Source organism: Stegostoma tigrinum, chromosome 22 (assembly GCF_030684315.1).
Source record: "Stegostoma tigrinum isolate sSteTig4 chromosome 22, sSteTig4.hap1, whole genome shotgun sequence".
Lineage (NCBI taxonomy): Eukaryota > Metazoa > Chordata > Chondrichthyes > Orectolobiformes > Stegostomatidae > Stegostoma > Stegostoma tigrinum.
In genome coordinates, this window is record NC_081375.1 from 33,723,823 (window position 1) to 33,740,414 (window position 16,592).

A 16,592-nucleotide genomic window follows, 5' to 3' on the forward strand; every position below is an offset into this window, starting at 1 on the left:
TCTGCTGCTTTCCTCCAGCTCCACACTGTTATCTCAGACTCCAGCATCAGCAATTCTTATTATTGCTCAATGAATAAAACACACCCTTAATTCTGAAAGCAGCTATCTTTAATGGATGACATTATTTTCTATCTGCAGAGAAATACCAGGGAACCAGACTTCCCACATGAAGTTGATACAACCTTGTAGTCAATCTCATTGTTGGTTATTGGTCTCATGATTTCTTTTTAACAATTAGATTTTGCATAGAAAGCCATTTTTGACACAACATCTTCTAAAGACATCAAGGTCTTTTCCGAAAACAGCAAACAATTATGCTTCTTATCAAACAGTGTGAAGGATTTTTATTTTGGTATGCACAATGTCTGAGCCAGGTTAGCCAATTAGAATAACTAGTCCAATACCAATTCAGGAACAGAAAGAAAAATAAATTTACAGACATTTAAAAACAACATAACCCAAGATTCTGAGATCTCCAACAATTACTGAAACCTAAAGAAATGAGGCATCATAATATGGGAGTTAATTTTCAGTGCCAAGGAGATAGCTTGGCAGAATTTAAGATGTATCACACTTTTTTTTCCCGCTTGTCCATTCCAACTTTCTGAATATAATTAAAATCCTATCCATTAGGCAAATCCATCAATTTTGCCTTGTTCCACATGTCTCAATGGTGAGATTTTTTTGCAAGATACTGACAATCTCTGGAGCAACAGGGCAATACAGACAGTAACTGCCTGATTTTGATATTTAAAACGCTCACTGTGCAATGGCTAACAGTTATTTTCCAATTAACATTTCCACTGTTTTGATTACCAATTGCCCCTATTATTCTTTGTGGAAAATCCAGACTAAATGTGGCAATTACAGTAATACTGCTATGTTACCAAACAATTTCACAATAGATCTTGGTTATTAAAAATACATAATTTAATAAATTCTAGACTGACTTTAATATTCTTTATACATCTCGAAAAACAACACGTTTATTTGAACCATTATGTATCAGAAAGAAAGGAAGTGGATTGTAAAACATTAATGTGCAACACTGCTTAGACTTCTTGGAAAACATAAGTTATACAGTCTTGCAAAATTGCACAGGAACTAAAGGCCATCAATATGCAATCTTGGAAATTCTCAGAATTCTTTAAGCTGCATCTTTATAGACAGCTAGCAAAGTAGTAATGTTGAATGGTTTTGACATGTTTCTTACAAGTACTTACGCACAGTTCAAACTGACTATAATTTTGAATTCATTTATAGTTTCATAGAGAACCGAGTTTGGCAACCAATTTAAAAGGTAAAGTGCTATGACAGGTAGAAAAGAAAAATCAGAGATGGATTACGGAACATTGTTGATTGCACAGAAAATAATACTGCTCATTCGTCATAAGTTAAACACCTCATTTATTGGAGCCCCTGAAAATGACAATAATGGCAGCAAAAAAACAATAAATATCACACACTTTGAAGAGAAACTACATTTTAGGAAATCTGGTTTTAGTTCACTCAAATGGTTATATTTCCAGTTCAATATCTCTCTAAGTTGATTTTCTTTAGATTACCTATCTGTAGTGACACAATGCAGGAAATGGAGGGGTATAACTAGCCATATTAAAGATCGTTGACAGCACACATCCTGTAAAATTCAATTTTGTTTAAAGTTTAGGCTGCTGGATCCATTAAAATTTTCAAGATTCCAGTCAATTGATTTTTTTGTTAGGGTAAACAGGCATGGAGCAAATAAAGACAAACTGATTTGGGATACTTGATCAGCTGATATACTATGTATTTGAATAGCAGCATAGGCTTAGTGGGGGGGGGGGGGGGGGAGGTGCAGAGTGTATCTAAAAAGCAACATGGGGAAAAAAAAACTCCTCTGATGCTCTCGGCCTGCTGTGTTCATCCAGCTCTACACCTTGTTATCTCAGATTCTCCAGCATCTGCTGTTCCTACTATCTCATGGGAAAAAAATACAGTTACGACTTCCTGAATGTAACATAAGGATATTCGATTGTAAAAGTGGTCTCGGGAAGAACAGGCATTAAATACTGCCAATTTCAATCGTATCCAGAGAAGGAAACATTTTAAAATCTGAGAAGCTGGATGATGGTTTTTTTACTGAAGGAATATTCAAGTTTTATATATACACTTTTATACCATAACTAAAGTCTTTGGTAAACATTTAGAGGATTCACACAAAAGTAATTCATAGAAAGCCATCCAGTGTGCAAACCGGCCATTTGGCCCAAGCAGTCCACACCAACTCTCTTAAGAGCATCCCACCCAGACTCTTCCCCCCAACCCGAGCCCTGTAACCCTGCATTTCTCATGGCTAATTCACTTAATCTGCAATCCCTGCAACTATGGGCAATTTAGCATGGCCAATCCACCTAACTCACACATCTTTGGCCTCTAGGAGGAAACCAGACCACCCCCACGCAGACATTGGGAGAATATGCAAAGTCCACACAGACAGTCTCCCGAGGCTGGAATTGAACCACTGTAGCACTGTGAGAACCTAAACATATCCAAATGCATATAACCATAAAACAAAAAATCCTGTCTTGATTATACATGAGCCAATAAGACTGGGATTTATTGTAAACATATTTAAATCCCTCTGAGTAAGTGATCAAAAGAAGACGACAGTTTCACAGACAGATTTTTCAGCCTTCATAAATGAACGCTAACCCTTTGGAAGTATTTATAGCAATAAGCCTCGACAAAACTAAAGTCAATGGGAATTAAGGAGAAAACTCTTCACTGACTGATGTCATGTGTGACAGAAGAACGTGATAGTGGTTATTGGATGTCAACGATTTCAGCTCCAGGATGTCACTGCAGGAGTTCTCAAAATCCTAAGTTTGAATATCTACAGTTGCTTCATCAACAACCCCTGGCTCTCCAAATCCAGTCTGTCTATCATCTACAAGGCACAGGCCAGGAGTCTTATAGGATTCTCCCTACTTGCCTGGGTGAGTACAGCTCCAACAGTACTCAAGCAGCTTGGAACTATTCAAGTCAAGGTCAGTCCAATAGCACTTTCCAAACCCATGATTTCCACCACCCAGACAGAGGAGGGCAGCAATTATATGGGAACATCACAATTTGCAAGCCATACACCATTCCTTCACTTTTGCTGGGTCAAAATCTTGGAACTCTCTTCATAACAACCATAGGGATGCCTTTATACTCCAAGGATTACAGCGGTCCAAGGAGTTGGCTCAATACTCCCTTTTCCAGAGCAATTAGGAATAGATAATAAATTCTTGCAAAGTCAGTGATGTTCACATTCCACAAATGAACAAAAAATGCTTTTTCTTGTTCTGAAGCATATCCCCAATATCAAACATCTCTACATCAATGCAGACACAGGTCAGTTTTTGTTCTCCCTCCCAAGATTTCAGCAACATCCAAATTTGAACTCATTAGGAAGATCTCAAATATTAACTCTGGGTTCCAAAGCTGTATAGTCCATCACAAACATCTAACTACTCTGGCTGCTGTTCGTGACAATGTATTATAGATAGTAACATAGCAAATTAAATTCACCCATTTGAAAGTAATTGAGAAGACACAGAATTGGTTGGGAAAGGGTATATAGAAATAAATTAACAAAAACATTAATTTTATGCAGTGTTTCAAATGGCAACTAACACTCATGTCTAGAATAAAGTTTAAAACCATAGGCATACATTATTTATGCTTTCAAGCACACAGTCCAAACATTGGAGGAAGATAATGGCACTGAGTTGAAATGCTCTTCAGAATACCTCTGTACCATTGACAATGCAACCTCATTCTGCACCATAGCAATCCTGTCATCGCGTTGTGTTTTGAAAGTTGTATTGATGTTCGAATATTTACATCCAGGTCAGTTCCAAAACAATAAATTTGATCTCTTATTGCTAATCCAGCACCAATAGTTAAGTGCATACAATTGGTGATTGGCAAGTCCATCTTTCAAATTTTATGGAAACTTATTACAGTCAGAAGGAAAAACAGGAAAGCGGTTCAATCCCTCACCTGTTCACTGCACTTTTCATTAAAAATAATGCACAATTTACTAATATAATCACAGACACCCCTTCTTTCAGCAGAAGAGAAGTTAATTTAAAGAACAAACTTACACAGATAACTTGTGAATGTACTCTGTGTCTATGCACCTGTTGTTTTTCCCTGCTTTTCATCAAGCTCGAAGATCCTTGATTATCTTCATTACCTCAGGGACATCAATGTTGCCACGCCAAAGCAGATGTCTAATCTGTTACCTACGTTCAGTGTTTTCTCTTTTACGTGTATAAAAAATCTTAACTTTTTTTAAAGAAATGAACCCAGGCAAAGAGTGGACAAACAACTTTGAGAAATTTAGTTCCTATTTCAGTTGCAAAGTACGGTACCCATAGAACAAGTTCATCTAAACAATTTGGATGAGAATACAGTTGGCATGGTTAGCAAGTTGCAGATGACACCAAAATTGGTGGGACAGTGGACACTGAAGACAGTCATCTAAGATTACAAAGAGATCTTAATCAACTGGATTAATGGGCTGTGGGGTAGCAGATGGAGTTTAATTTAGAAAAATGCGAGGTATTGCATTTTGGTGAAACCAAAAAGGGCACAACTTACACAATTAATGGTACAGCCCTGGGTAGTGCTGTAGGACAGACAGCTCAGCGTTCAGGTACATAATTCTTTGAAATTTGCATCACAGGTAGACAGGGTTAAGAAGGCATTCAGCATGCTTGCCTTCATTGCTCAGCCTTTGAAAACATGAGTTGGGACGTTACTTTGAGTTTGTACAGGATGTTGGTGAGATCTCTTCTGGAGTACTGTGTCCAGTTTCCCCTGCCCTGTTATAGGAAGGGTATTATTAAATTTGAGAAGGTTCAGAAAAGATTTAGCAGGATGTTGCCAGGAATGGAAGTTTTGAGTTTTACAAGGAGAGGATAAATAGGCTGAGACTGTTTTGTTAACTGGAGTGTGGGAGGTTGAGGGGTGACCTTATAGAAATGTATAAAATCACGAAGGGCAATAATCAGGTAAATAGCAAAGGTCCTTTCCCCATGGTAGGACAGTGAAAAACTAGGCGCGAGATTTTTTTTAGGTGAGAAGAAAGATTTAAAATGGACTTGAGCAGCAACTTTATTTTTAAACACAGAGGATGGTTCGTATGTGGGATGAACAGCCAGAGGAAGTGGTAGCTGCAGGTACAGTTGTAACATTTAAAAAGATATATCCAAATAAGTACATTACCAGGAAAGTTTAAGGGATATGGGCCAAGCACAGGCAGGTGGGACTAGTTTAGTTTGGGAACATGGTCAGCGTGGACTAGTTGAACTGAACAGTCAGTGTCCAAGCTGTATGGCTCCATGACTTTTTTTACATATTGTGTAAAAGCCAGTGTCACCATTCTTCTGAATAAGCGCCTATTTTAGTAGCTTGCACTAATTTATTTTGGTCACTAGATGGGGTGAGGAGGTACACCCTGAGTTTTGATCAAGTTATAAACAATTCAGGAATCAATGATTTATTGTTAGCTTCATATTATGCTTTATGTTTTAAGTCTATAATAAAATTCAAAGTATGATTTGGCTCTTCATAAATATTATCTAGTTTTACTGCAATTATTGCAGAGTGGAAGTCATTAGGAAGTAGGCATTAGGCAACCATTCGTAAAATAAAATGTTATTGTTGGTTACAGATCAATAATATTGCAATAAGTTCTAAATAAGATTACCAATTTTAAAATTCATGCACTCTTTGGAAGAAAACTAACCCACAGGGAGATGATATAGTTTGAAAATATTGGTACATTTCTAGGATATAATGCTTGTGTTATGATGTTTAGAAATAAGCTTGTGCTATTGGATGAGGGTTTCAAGTTTCAAAAACTGAGGAGTTTTAAATGTGTTGAGATCAGTCAAGTATAGAACAAGAATCCCATATTCAAATGTCTATTCTTTGCCCAGTCAATTGGGATGGGAACTGAACTCAGCCAAGCCCATCTATGTTCATGCTAATTATACATCTTCCATATCTTTCACAGCAAATCAAATGGCACATATTCAACAATATCCTTGTTATAAAGTATTGTTGATAAAGCTTACTCCAAACTAAAGTGCAACATGAAGGAAGTGTGCACTCTATGTGTTAGTAAGTAGTCTGGCATTTATGGGAAGGGCAAATTGCTAAGTGCCAACTTGCACATCATTCTGATGTGGGTATACATCACTGCATCCCAGCTTTCCCTACCACACATCTGAAATGATAATGGTCTGCAATCCCAACCAAACTGTTACTTTGGATGAGTAACAAGAATGTAGACTTTCTACATTGCTCACACTTTGAGACCCAATGGAGACAAGACCCAAATAACCACCCTCTTCAAAGGCAATTAAGAATGGACAATAAACACCCAACAACCTCATCCCACCAATGAATTTAAAAACAAAGCAAAGCAATCTCTTACTTATGAGACTTTTAGTAAGATAATGCACGTAGAATAAGTATTCAATTTAAAAGGTCATAGTCTAAGCTCTGCAGGCTCTTGCCTCACTGGTGCATTCTCCTCCCAGCCACACCATCTCCTCTCAGGTCGCATCTCAGCCAGGCGTTGTGGCTTAATGCACCCATTTAAAAAGATTTAAAACAATTATTTTACTTCTTTTTGCCACAGAGCATGGTAGAAATTTAGAATCAAATAATCTTCCAACTTGTAGTGTATTAGGAGAACTTAATCTTCAGAAGCTGTGTAGCTATCAAATATCTGCTGTTCCTGCTGAGAGTGAATAAAATGCATTCTTGCATTTGTTATTTATCTGCCAGCTGTTCTCAAGATAAAAATAAACTGCTCTCTGCACAAAGATGACACTGGCAAGGCCATATTTTAGTGCTTCACTGCTATGGGATTGATCAAGGCAGAGTGTGGGATAGATAGACTTAACATAGATACATAACCAATTGCAGGTATCTTCTAAGATGAATCGTCATAACAGCTGATCATATTGTAGGAACTCTGATAGATTTGTTGCCATCATTCCCTTTCCTGATAGGGATCTTGAGGGTCTGCTTGGTCGACTGTGGTGGAGAAACGCCACTTGATGGCTTCATGAGAAAAGGTCCTAGTATTAAACAAGATCCAGTTTATTGCAGAATCAAGGTACAACTGTCAATAGACAGTGATGGAGACTGTTAGGAAGACTTTGATACATCTTACTTCTTCCAGTTCCTAAGCTGTTCTCCGACCCAGTCTGTCTGACATCACCACATTGCTCAAGCCACTCTTCAGCATTGACCCTTTCAACCCTCATAACATTACACAAAGCAGAGCAAGGTACGTGACCGATGTAAAAGATCAGAGGTATGCAGGCATTTTCATCAACGAACATGGTTTTCCTACACATTGGTTGCAACTTACATTCACATCTGAAAGTTGCAATCCTTAAATTTCAGGTGGTGTTCTTATTTATCTAAAGCTTACAGTGAATGCATCCCTTCCCACAGAAGCAGGGGAAAGGGTACCAATGAAAACAGAATTCTAGACAATGAATAAACGAGCAAGAACAAAAAGCTGCCATTAACCATGAAAGTAGCCCAAACAGTCAATGCACTAGGCATCTGCTGTGCACAGCTGTCCTGAAACAATGATGGAAAAGGTGCAGCAACTGAGGTGCACGTCACAAGAGTGAATTCAGAGAAGAAATTTATTCTTTTGCGTTTTTTGTTTCAGTTTGTAAATTGATACTGACTACATTTCTGAAAAGGTGTCACCCAAATCCATGGAAAAAAAACTTGCCTATGCAAGAATAATTTAAATAAGCTACTTTCAAGAAAAATTCAGCTGTAAAGCAATACTTTGACTTCGTACTTCCCACTGCCTTTGTGCATTGTTACACAGATGTAAAATGTTGAAAAACTACCAGAAGTTCTGAGTAGTTTGCAACTAACCTGCAGTCACTAAAACATTATGGATAACTAAACAATGCATTCAGGAATTATTTCAAATCTAGTTGTTCTGTTAAAGGAATAATAAAATCCACTAAATATATCACTTTTTAGTCTCCTGCCTCTTTTAAGCCAGAGTCCATGTATCACAGAGATACTTGTAAAATAAAACATGAAGCAGATTAGTCTAGACTTACCAAACCCTGATCGCTAAGTTCTTCAACTTTGGCATACAGTAGAAAACCCACCTACTTGTTCCAAGTCATGTGTAGATTTCCAAGGAATGAACAAAGGGACATTAATGTAGGAGTAATCATTACCCACTTTACAATGCAAATCATCAATCAAGAGAGTGTGCGTTTTAAGGCTGCTGTTACAGAAAAAAATCAGAATTCAGAGTGGGCAAGCTCTGTTGTTAAACTAGTAAAATCTCTAAAATTTCATATCCATTAGGAGTTGGCAATTTCCGGACAAGTTTGGTTTCCTAAAAGCTAGGAGGAATTCCTAACATTCTAACTCAAAGCTACTGGAAACACTGGATAAAAATTATTATTCAGGCTGCCCTGCAAAACGTATCAAATATCTGTTCAGCATAGAAGAAATGTTGTGATCCCTCCACAAATTACAGATGAAACACAAAACTTTATTTTTAATGGTGCCCTTAAAGCCAATTACCATGGATAAAATTTGACTGCTCCTTTTACTTCCTGTGATTAACATATTGGTATGCAAAAAGGTAGGTGGTGTTTTTTTGTCCTCAGGAGTGAACATCCTAATTAAATAATTCCAGCAGCAAACTTTAAAATCAATGTATCACACACTTGCCCCAGGTTTAAAGAAAAATATATCTTGCTCACAAGGAGTGGATATAGATTAATTTAAAGCAAAATTGTTGAAAATTATTCCAGAGTCTGGTGTGAAAGGCCTATAGTTCTTCTATGTATTAAAAGTTGAAGTTTCTTATAGTTGACTTTCTAGGAGGTAGTCTCTTAGGTGAATTTAAAGATGGAAGAGGCTGGTGTGTCATTCTCCCAGTTTTAGAGTATTGCTATTTATTAATTTGACTGTTTGGATTGTTTGTAGCATGTTCAGTGCCTTTCTGTGGCATACACTGTTTGCAAGCAGCTTCTTTTGCTTTTTAAAAAGAAGCAGAAAACCCAACTGGTTTCCCAAACCATGTGTCTTCCATGAGTTCAGAGTGCTTTGGTGATGCCTGTTTATTCCAATCAGGTGTTGTTCAACACCTTGAGAGTCTGAGTCAGCCAATACCCTTCTGTATGAATGAGCCATTTCATTTTGAAATTACCCATTCAGAATAGATTCAGGAAAGACATTGATTCTCAGTCCTTTTTGTTCCCTATTCAGATAACTGGGCAATTTCAATCCATAAAACAAAGTCAGGTGACCCACAGGTAGCCATCATTTGCAGTTTTTTTTGTTCTATTTTTAAAAGAAATAAGCTATTGACTGGAAACCCATAACATAATGGAACACAATACCAAACAGTTTTAAATCTGAATCATCAAGCCAATACAGGCACAGATGTGGTTACATTTTCTGAGTTAGGTGGCAGTGCTCTTTTCAGTCCCACAGCAGGATTGAGCATATCCAAAACTGATAATCCAGCACATTGAGAGAGAAAATATTCCATTACTGGGGAAGAAGCTCCTCGCCATGAGACTTTAAACTGAGGTTCCATCTTCTTCTTTCAATAGATATTAAAAAAACCCACACTGTCATTACAAGAGAAACAGAGGCTCTTTTTAGTGGGTTGATCATCCTGACTAAATCCTGGCAGTTTCCTTCACAGTGAAAAAGTCACTGGATTGGTAGTCCAGAGCCCAAGCTAATGGCAGATAGTAAAATTTGAATTCAATAACATTTGGAATTAAAAACTCTTATGTCCTTTCTGGAAAGAAAATTGGCTATCATTACCTGGTCTAGCCTGCTTCCAACCTCAAATGCACAGCAACGCAATAGACTCTAATCTGCTCTTAGGCTCTGTAGGTCATTTCAATCTGTTTAAGGGCATTTAGGGACCGGCAACAAATGCCAGCCTTGCCACAAATTCCAGCACCCCATGCAGGAATAAGAAAAGTACTCTCCCCCCACCACCACCCCCCCCCCCAATTCTGTGATGCTGTACGAGACCATCTAAAGGATATAAAAGGCTGCTAGATCATCTTTCTCTGCTTATCATCCAACCTATTCTGTGCAAGCATCAATGTTTAAAAACAGCATTTTGTCTCGATTAAGTTAAAATTGCTTTCCAATGTCAACCACAAATGAGAGATAAAGGGGGGAAAAAATTTAATTTAATTTTGAACCTGAGGAGGAAATAGCTGGAAACAATTTGTCACTTTTTCATGGTACATATCTTCTCTACTTATGAAAACGGGGGAGGAGAAGATCAATCTCTTGGAAATTCCACCTTGAACCCGTGTAACAAGAGTCCTGTCTATTACCACAGCCTCAATTTGTGCAATCACTTCATCTTTCTGGCCACAGTCCTATGGGTGCCTACTGATCAGCTGGAATTTAATACGCTACGAAGGAGCCTTTCTGACATGTTCCACCCATTAGCTACCCAAGGATGATGAAGATTCCATGACTGCACAGAGCAGTAGTTGCATTTTTGCAGTTGTATGCTGAAAAAAAAAGGCAAACCTAACTTTTCCTACATCTCAAAAATATTTTACAGCCGTTGCGTTTGGTTATCTTCTAGACTCTCATCTTCTTGCAAGATATCAAAGCAAAAAACTATTGGGTGTCTACTTGGTCAGAAAATTAAACATGAATGCACTTCAAATCACCTCCGTGTTTGTGAACCTGTCCAGACTGTTCTTTGGTTTAATCGACTTCTTCCGCTCCCCACCCCCCCAAAAGATATCATGTCACAGTCTAATAACACAAGGCTAAAACATTAACCTGCATTTAGGCTTTTTCAGTGTGATTAATATTAGCTCTCATGGGAGGTGGCAGCTGAGGTGTCTATATGAGAAACTTACCTTTCTGCACAGTTTTAGTTTTGATCTATGCTTATTGATTTTTTCAAATGACCTAGATAACAAGGGTAACAGGGGCAGTCAGGAAATTAGAAGCCACAGTCAGAGCAGCCATGATGCTTTCAAATGGTGGAGAAACCTCAAGGGGCTGGCTGATTAGTCTGTTCCTGCTCCCAACTCTCACATTTACAAGAATTGTAAACTTCCTTTCAAGGAAAGCAGTGGACATGAATCTGTATTCTGCTATACAGTGCATGAATGTTGCTGCACCAATGAGTTGTCTGAATACCTGATTTATTACATTCCTGGTTTTAAAATCAAATTTACAAAATTTTCACTTCATATGGCAGAACCATTGGAGACAATGAATGTAGAGATGGAAACCTCATACAGAGTTTCCAGGTCATTGAGTATGGAAGAAAAATTTCATGACTAACAGCCAAGAAGGGTGAAATGGTTGCTCAAATACAGTCTGTATTACTAATCCAGAAATTACTGAACAATAGCATTGCTTTTGCCAATTAATCACAATTATGAACATTCTGCTACAAATCAGTTTCGACTCAAATTTGTTTGCATGCCAAATTATTTTCAAGTCAATTTGACCGTATCCATATGACAGTTCTCATAAAAGGACAATGTGGATCACAATCATTTTAAATAACTTGTTCGAATTTTATTGAGAAACACTGGCAGCATTGCTGTATCAGTCATAGATTGATTTGGGGGGGGGGGGTGTGTTGGGAAGGGTCTTTATTTTAAAATACTTCTTACAATCCCGTAGTTTTATAGCTAGACTTCAGTTGGGGCTTAGCCTGCACTAAATGATGCAACAGTCTTCTATCTCCATTTCAAACCATCTCGGGATGATAACGTAAATCTTTTCTTTCAAATCACTAAAGCTGAATATACACTGACCTTAGAAAAAGTCCTTGTCAAAACTTAAACTACAGTGTAAATCTCAATAAAACTCAAAGAACTTATTAAAACGGTGAAGTGATTCTCACTGCCAGTTTATGTAAAACTGTCACATGTATATGGTCAAATTGACCTTTAAAAATAATTTCACATGCAAACAAACTTTAGTTAAAACTGTTTATGGCAGAAAGTAATACACTAATCTGGTAGTGGTGACATTTTTTATAAAAAAACATAATAAATGCAACAACAGTCTCACTGTATATTCACTTTAGTTGTTGCAGGTAATACCATGCACCAGTGTAAACGCACCTTAAATGAAAGAAAGTTAAACAGATCCTAGCTTGCTTTGAATCAAGGATACATGCACATTAAACAGGCACATATTCTAGTATTCAAATAGAATGACAGGACTGCAAGCAGGATCCTTTGTATTCAGTTCCTGCAGAAACAGCAGAACCAATTATGGGCCAGATAACCAATCTTTGAAATGAACCTATTTAATTTTGGCCCTGTAACCTAACCAAGGCATTGGCACCCCAACTCCGAGAGAGATTATCTATTTGTGCTTTGCCAGAACAGATAACGAAAATGACTGTGGTGACAATTCACCAGCTCTTGGATTCTTAGATGTTTCCCCAACCATAGAAAAGTAGAGAAAGTTGGAAAGCTCAATGCCTGCGTCTGTGACCCCACCCAAGTGTCTTGTTGAGAGCTCGGAAAGGGCTGCAATTGAGGAAGAGGTTAGACCCGCCGATTAAGCATGTAGACAGCAGCTGAAGGGGTCAGCAGCAGCATTGTTGTCCCTCTCACCTGGACAGGTTGCAGTAAGAGGATGTGACAAATGAGGTAGAATAACTCTTTCAATTCAAGCTCATGACTGATTTTTCCAGCATTCTTTAAGCCAAAACAATCTGTAACTCATTCATTTTTTTCTACCTCACTTTCCAATCTGAGTTGCTAACACTTTTAATCAGCCTAGTACCCACTAGCAATGATGCATCACCTGCACAAATATTACCTTTTCCACACCTGCAGAGGCAGGTTTGACCACCCACCTTTGTAGAAGTGTGGGTGGTGGCCCCTACAGCAACCACGTAGCTCAATGCTCTCTGGTAATGTGTGTCCACACGCTCCACTGGGAAGGAGGTCTTCAGAGATAATGGGAACTGCAGATGCTGGAGAATCCGGAGATAACAAAGTGTGGAGCTGGATGAACACAGCAGGCCAAGCAGCATCTTAGGAGCACTAAAGCTGATGTTTTGGGCCTAGACCCTTCTTATACTGCAGGGGTCAGCAGTGAGCTGACATGAGAACACAAGCCTTCTGAAACATTAGTTCTTGGATGTCCTGATCCTCTGTCAATACCTTCTCTTAGTTGGTTCACTGAGTTCATCCCTTTGCCCTTTCGAGAGACATGTGGATCACCTTGTCAGCTAATCAAAACAATGACAGCACTCTCACAGACAGACTTTGAACAGCAGTCTGTCAAAGACTGGGGCTCTTCAAATAATTGATCAAGGCCTTGTCCAATTATCAGGTTCACTTAGGAAGCCCTCCCCAACACACAGCCTCAATGATCCTGGCAAGTAGCCGATAGGGTGGGAAATCAGGTTCCCTGTCCTAGAAGCCAAGAAATGGGGTTAAAACAACTTCTTAAGATTATTATGTTAATTAAAAAGCCAGTCAGACAAGTCCAAGAGAGGATCTCCACTACCTTCAATTTCCAAGCACACAAATCTGAACCATGATTGGATCCTGGCTGTATTTCCATTGAAGAGAGTGGATTTCACATACTCATATCATGATACCTCCCCTTACCAGAGAAAGGATGCACCCCCAAACCCCTTTCCACCCCATAAGGCCAGATTGTTTGAAACAAGATGACTATTTTCCAAATGAAGTGCTGGAGAAACTCAGCAGGTCTGGCTGCATTTGTGGAGAGAGAAACAGGAGGTAACTTCTTTCTTAAATTCATTTTTGGGCCATGGCATTGCTGGCTGGCATATATTGTATCCCCCTAGGTGCTCAAGGAGGTGATCGTGAGATACCTTCTTCAACTGCTACAGGTTAACCCACAATGGTCTTTGAGAGAGGCAATCGAGGGTGTTGACCCAACAGCAGTGAAGGAACAGTGATATATTTCCAAGCAAAAATGGTGAGTGGCTTGGTGAAGAACTTGTAGCTACTGGTGTTCCCATATATCTGCTGCCCTCGTCCTTTAAGTAAAAGTGATTAAGTCCAGCTTGATTCTTTGAAACTCAAGTCTGTTGTCACAACCGATATCCTGTCCTGGCTATTAGGTGATCTCAACAAGGGTAAATTTAAGCAGACTAGATTCTGAGCAGCAAAATAACCTGTTTGGATTTGTTCCCAATAGTTATCCTATAAAACTTCATTTCTGTAGTTCCCATTTAGAAGACTCTTATTGTCAAAAGTAGAGACCTGCAATTATGGAGCTTGACCTCTGGGCATGTCAAAGCACTTCACATCCAAGAAAATTTCTGATGTGATTAATTCTCATAGCCTTGCTTCATTGCTGGAGAAACAATAGCCAATTTGTGCCCAAAAGAGGTCTTGCTAATAGCACAGGATAAACAAATTTAATTTTTTTTCCCTGACAAGAGGTCATTAACCTAAAATTTCTTTTCAACATAAATGCTTCCTGACCTGCTGAATATTTTTCTTTTCATATCAGACCTTTTAATTTTAAAAACAGCCATAATGCCTGAAGGGCACCTATACAATTGTGCAAGATGTTTTCCACCATCTTTATAAAGCAGTCTGGCACTCAGCCTAACATCTAATCTGACAGATGCTAACTCCAATAGTACAGCTCGATATAATCAGGCATCTACCCATTCTACATACACGAATCTCATAAGTAGGACTTAAAACTACAATTCTATGATGATATTACGCTATTAGCTGATTCTAGGCAGATAAATATCATCGGATCATGTTATTGTGCTTTTGCAAAGCTCACATTTATAATGGCATTGTGCGTTGTCACAAACGACAGAAATTGAAGATCATGGGTGAATCTCGCACTAAATTTGCAATAATGCCCAAACTGAAGAGTCCCTCCCACTCTGAAATCTACAGGCCATCGCAGAAACTTCATTCAGCCAGCCAACACAGACAGGATGACCCAAATGATCTCTTTCTGACTTGTTAAAATTCCATGAGCCATCTGTATAAGTTGTTGTCAGAGTCAAATTCACTTCAAAACCTCAGGTATTGTGAGCTGCAGTCCATTGTGTATTTTTTTCCATTTCAGGAATAACCCATATTTCTGCTGCACCTTTAATACTCAAAAAATGATTTACAAAAACATGTAGGAAAGAAATGGACACTAAATTAAGAATTACAGATGAGGAGACATAACTGACAACCTGATCATAGAAGTAGGTTCAAAGGATTATCTTAAAAACGAGTTGGGCGGCATAGGTACGGTACACAGAGAAATTCTGTTTGGCCTGGTCAGCTGAAGGCCAGCTGCATACAATGAATCGATGTAAAAAGAAGCAATATCTAGTTATCCATAAATTATCTATAGTTTTGGAATTAGATTTACAAGAAAACTGGTCTGTACAGACTTTGCAGAAAATACTGTTGAATTTTGACATTCCACATTACAGCTCCAATCGAATTGTGAAAAAAAAGGAAATTTTCTAATCATGGAAGAAAACTATTCACATTCCATTAAGGCAAACGAGAGGTCTCCAATCTTAACAGACCTTTGTTATATTTTGGCAAAAATACCGCAGTCTTGCCCCTCTGCACCTTGGGAGCAGGTGCCCCAAGTTTTCCAGCATCCCTCAGCATGTAGTCCTGGATGTTGGAATGTGCCAGTCTGCACTACTCAGTCAAGGTCTATTCTTTTCACTGGAAGAGCGAATGATTTTGTGCAGTTTCAGGGACAGTCAATGTGTGTCTCTGAGAGTGTCCCAGGGACCACAGAACACTGAGTCATGGAGCTGCTCGGGATGATCCTCAACAAAACTCACTGTATCTGTCTCCAGACTTTCTTTGCAAAGGCACATTCCAGAAAGTGACACAGTCTCTTCCCCAGTGCAGCTGCTCGAAGGGCTGCATGCAGTGGCACACAGAGACTTGGGGTACATGAAGATCTGATGTGTAGTGTCCTTCTCATCACCAGCCAAGCTATGTCTTGGTGCTTGTTGCAAAGTTCTGGTCATAGACATTCTGTCAAATAAATTGACAGTCTGGCCAGGGAACAACTTGACAGGACGACCAGCCAAAAGCTAGGGGATGTGAATTCAGGGTCTTAGACAGCTTTATAGAATGGAAGGCAATTAAAGAAATGGGGAGAGAGAAAGCAAACATGGTGGGAAGGTTGACCCATGAACCTTGATAGTTTCATCACAGAGTATATCACCAATGCACATGAGTGATGTCAAAACACAGCATGATCTTACATGCAGTGATTCTGCACCGGAGGGACATGGGTGGGAGAAAAGAGTATTAAAACCAGAATACAATTCTGCTTTTTGGGTTCTAATTGCATAGAGGCTGCTGCAGGTGGAGAAAGGAAAGAGCACAGGCTCCTGCTGGCGCTTTACTCATCTAAATGGGTCATCATAATGGGTGTAAAGCCATCTCAGACTGAACAATGACCAGATCAGCTAAACCTCTAACTGTCAGGCACAAAGCCAGACAGCTATCCACTCTATATAAAAGGATCTTCTGCTTTGT

The 16,592-nt window shown here is 38.8% G+C and overlaps 1 protein-coding gene across 9 annotated transcripts in view; it reads right to left on the bottom strand.

The window, feature by feature from the left end:
• The window catches only part of LOC125463594 (septin-9-like), a 258,165-nt gene that overhangs the window by 55,284 nt on the left and 186,289 nt on the right, over positions 1-16,592 (bottom strand). The gene's annotated exons all lie outside the window — the stretch shown is intronic.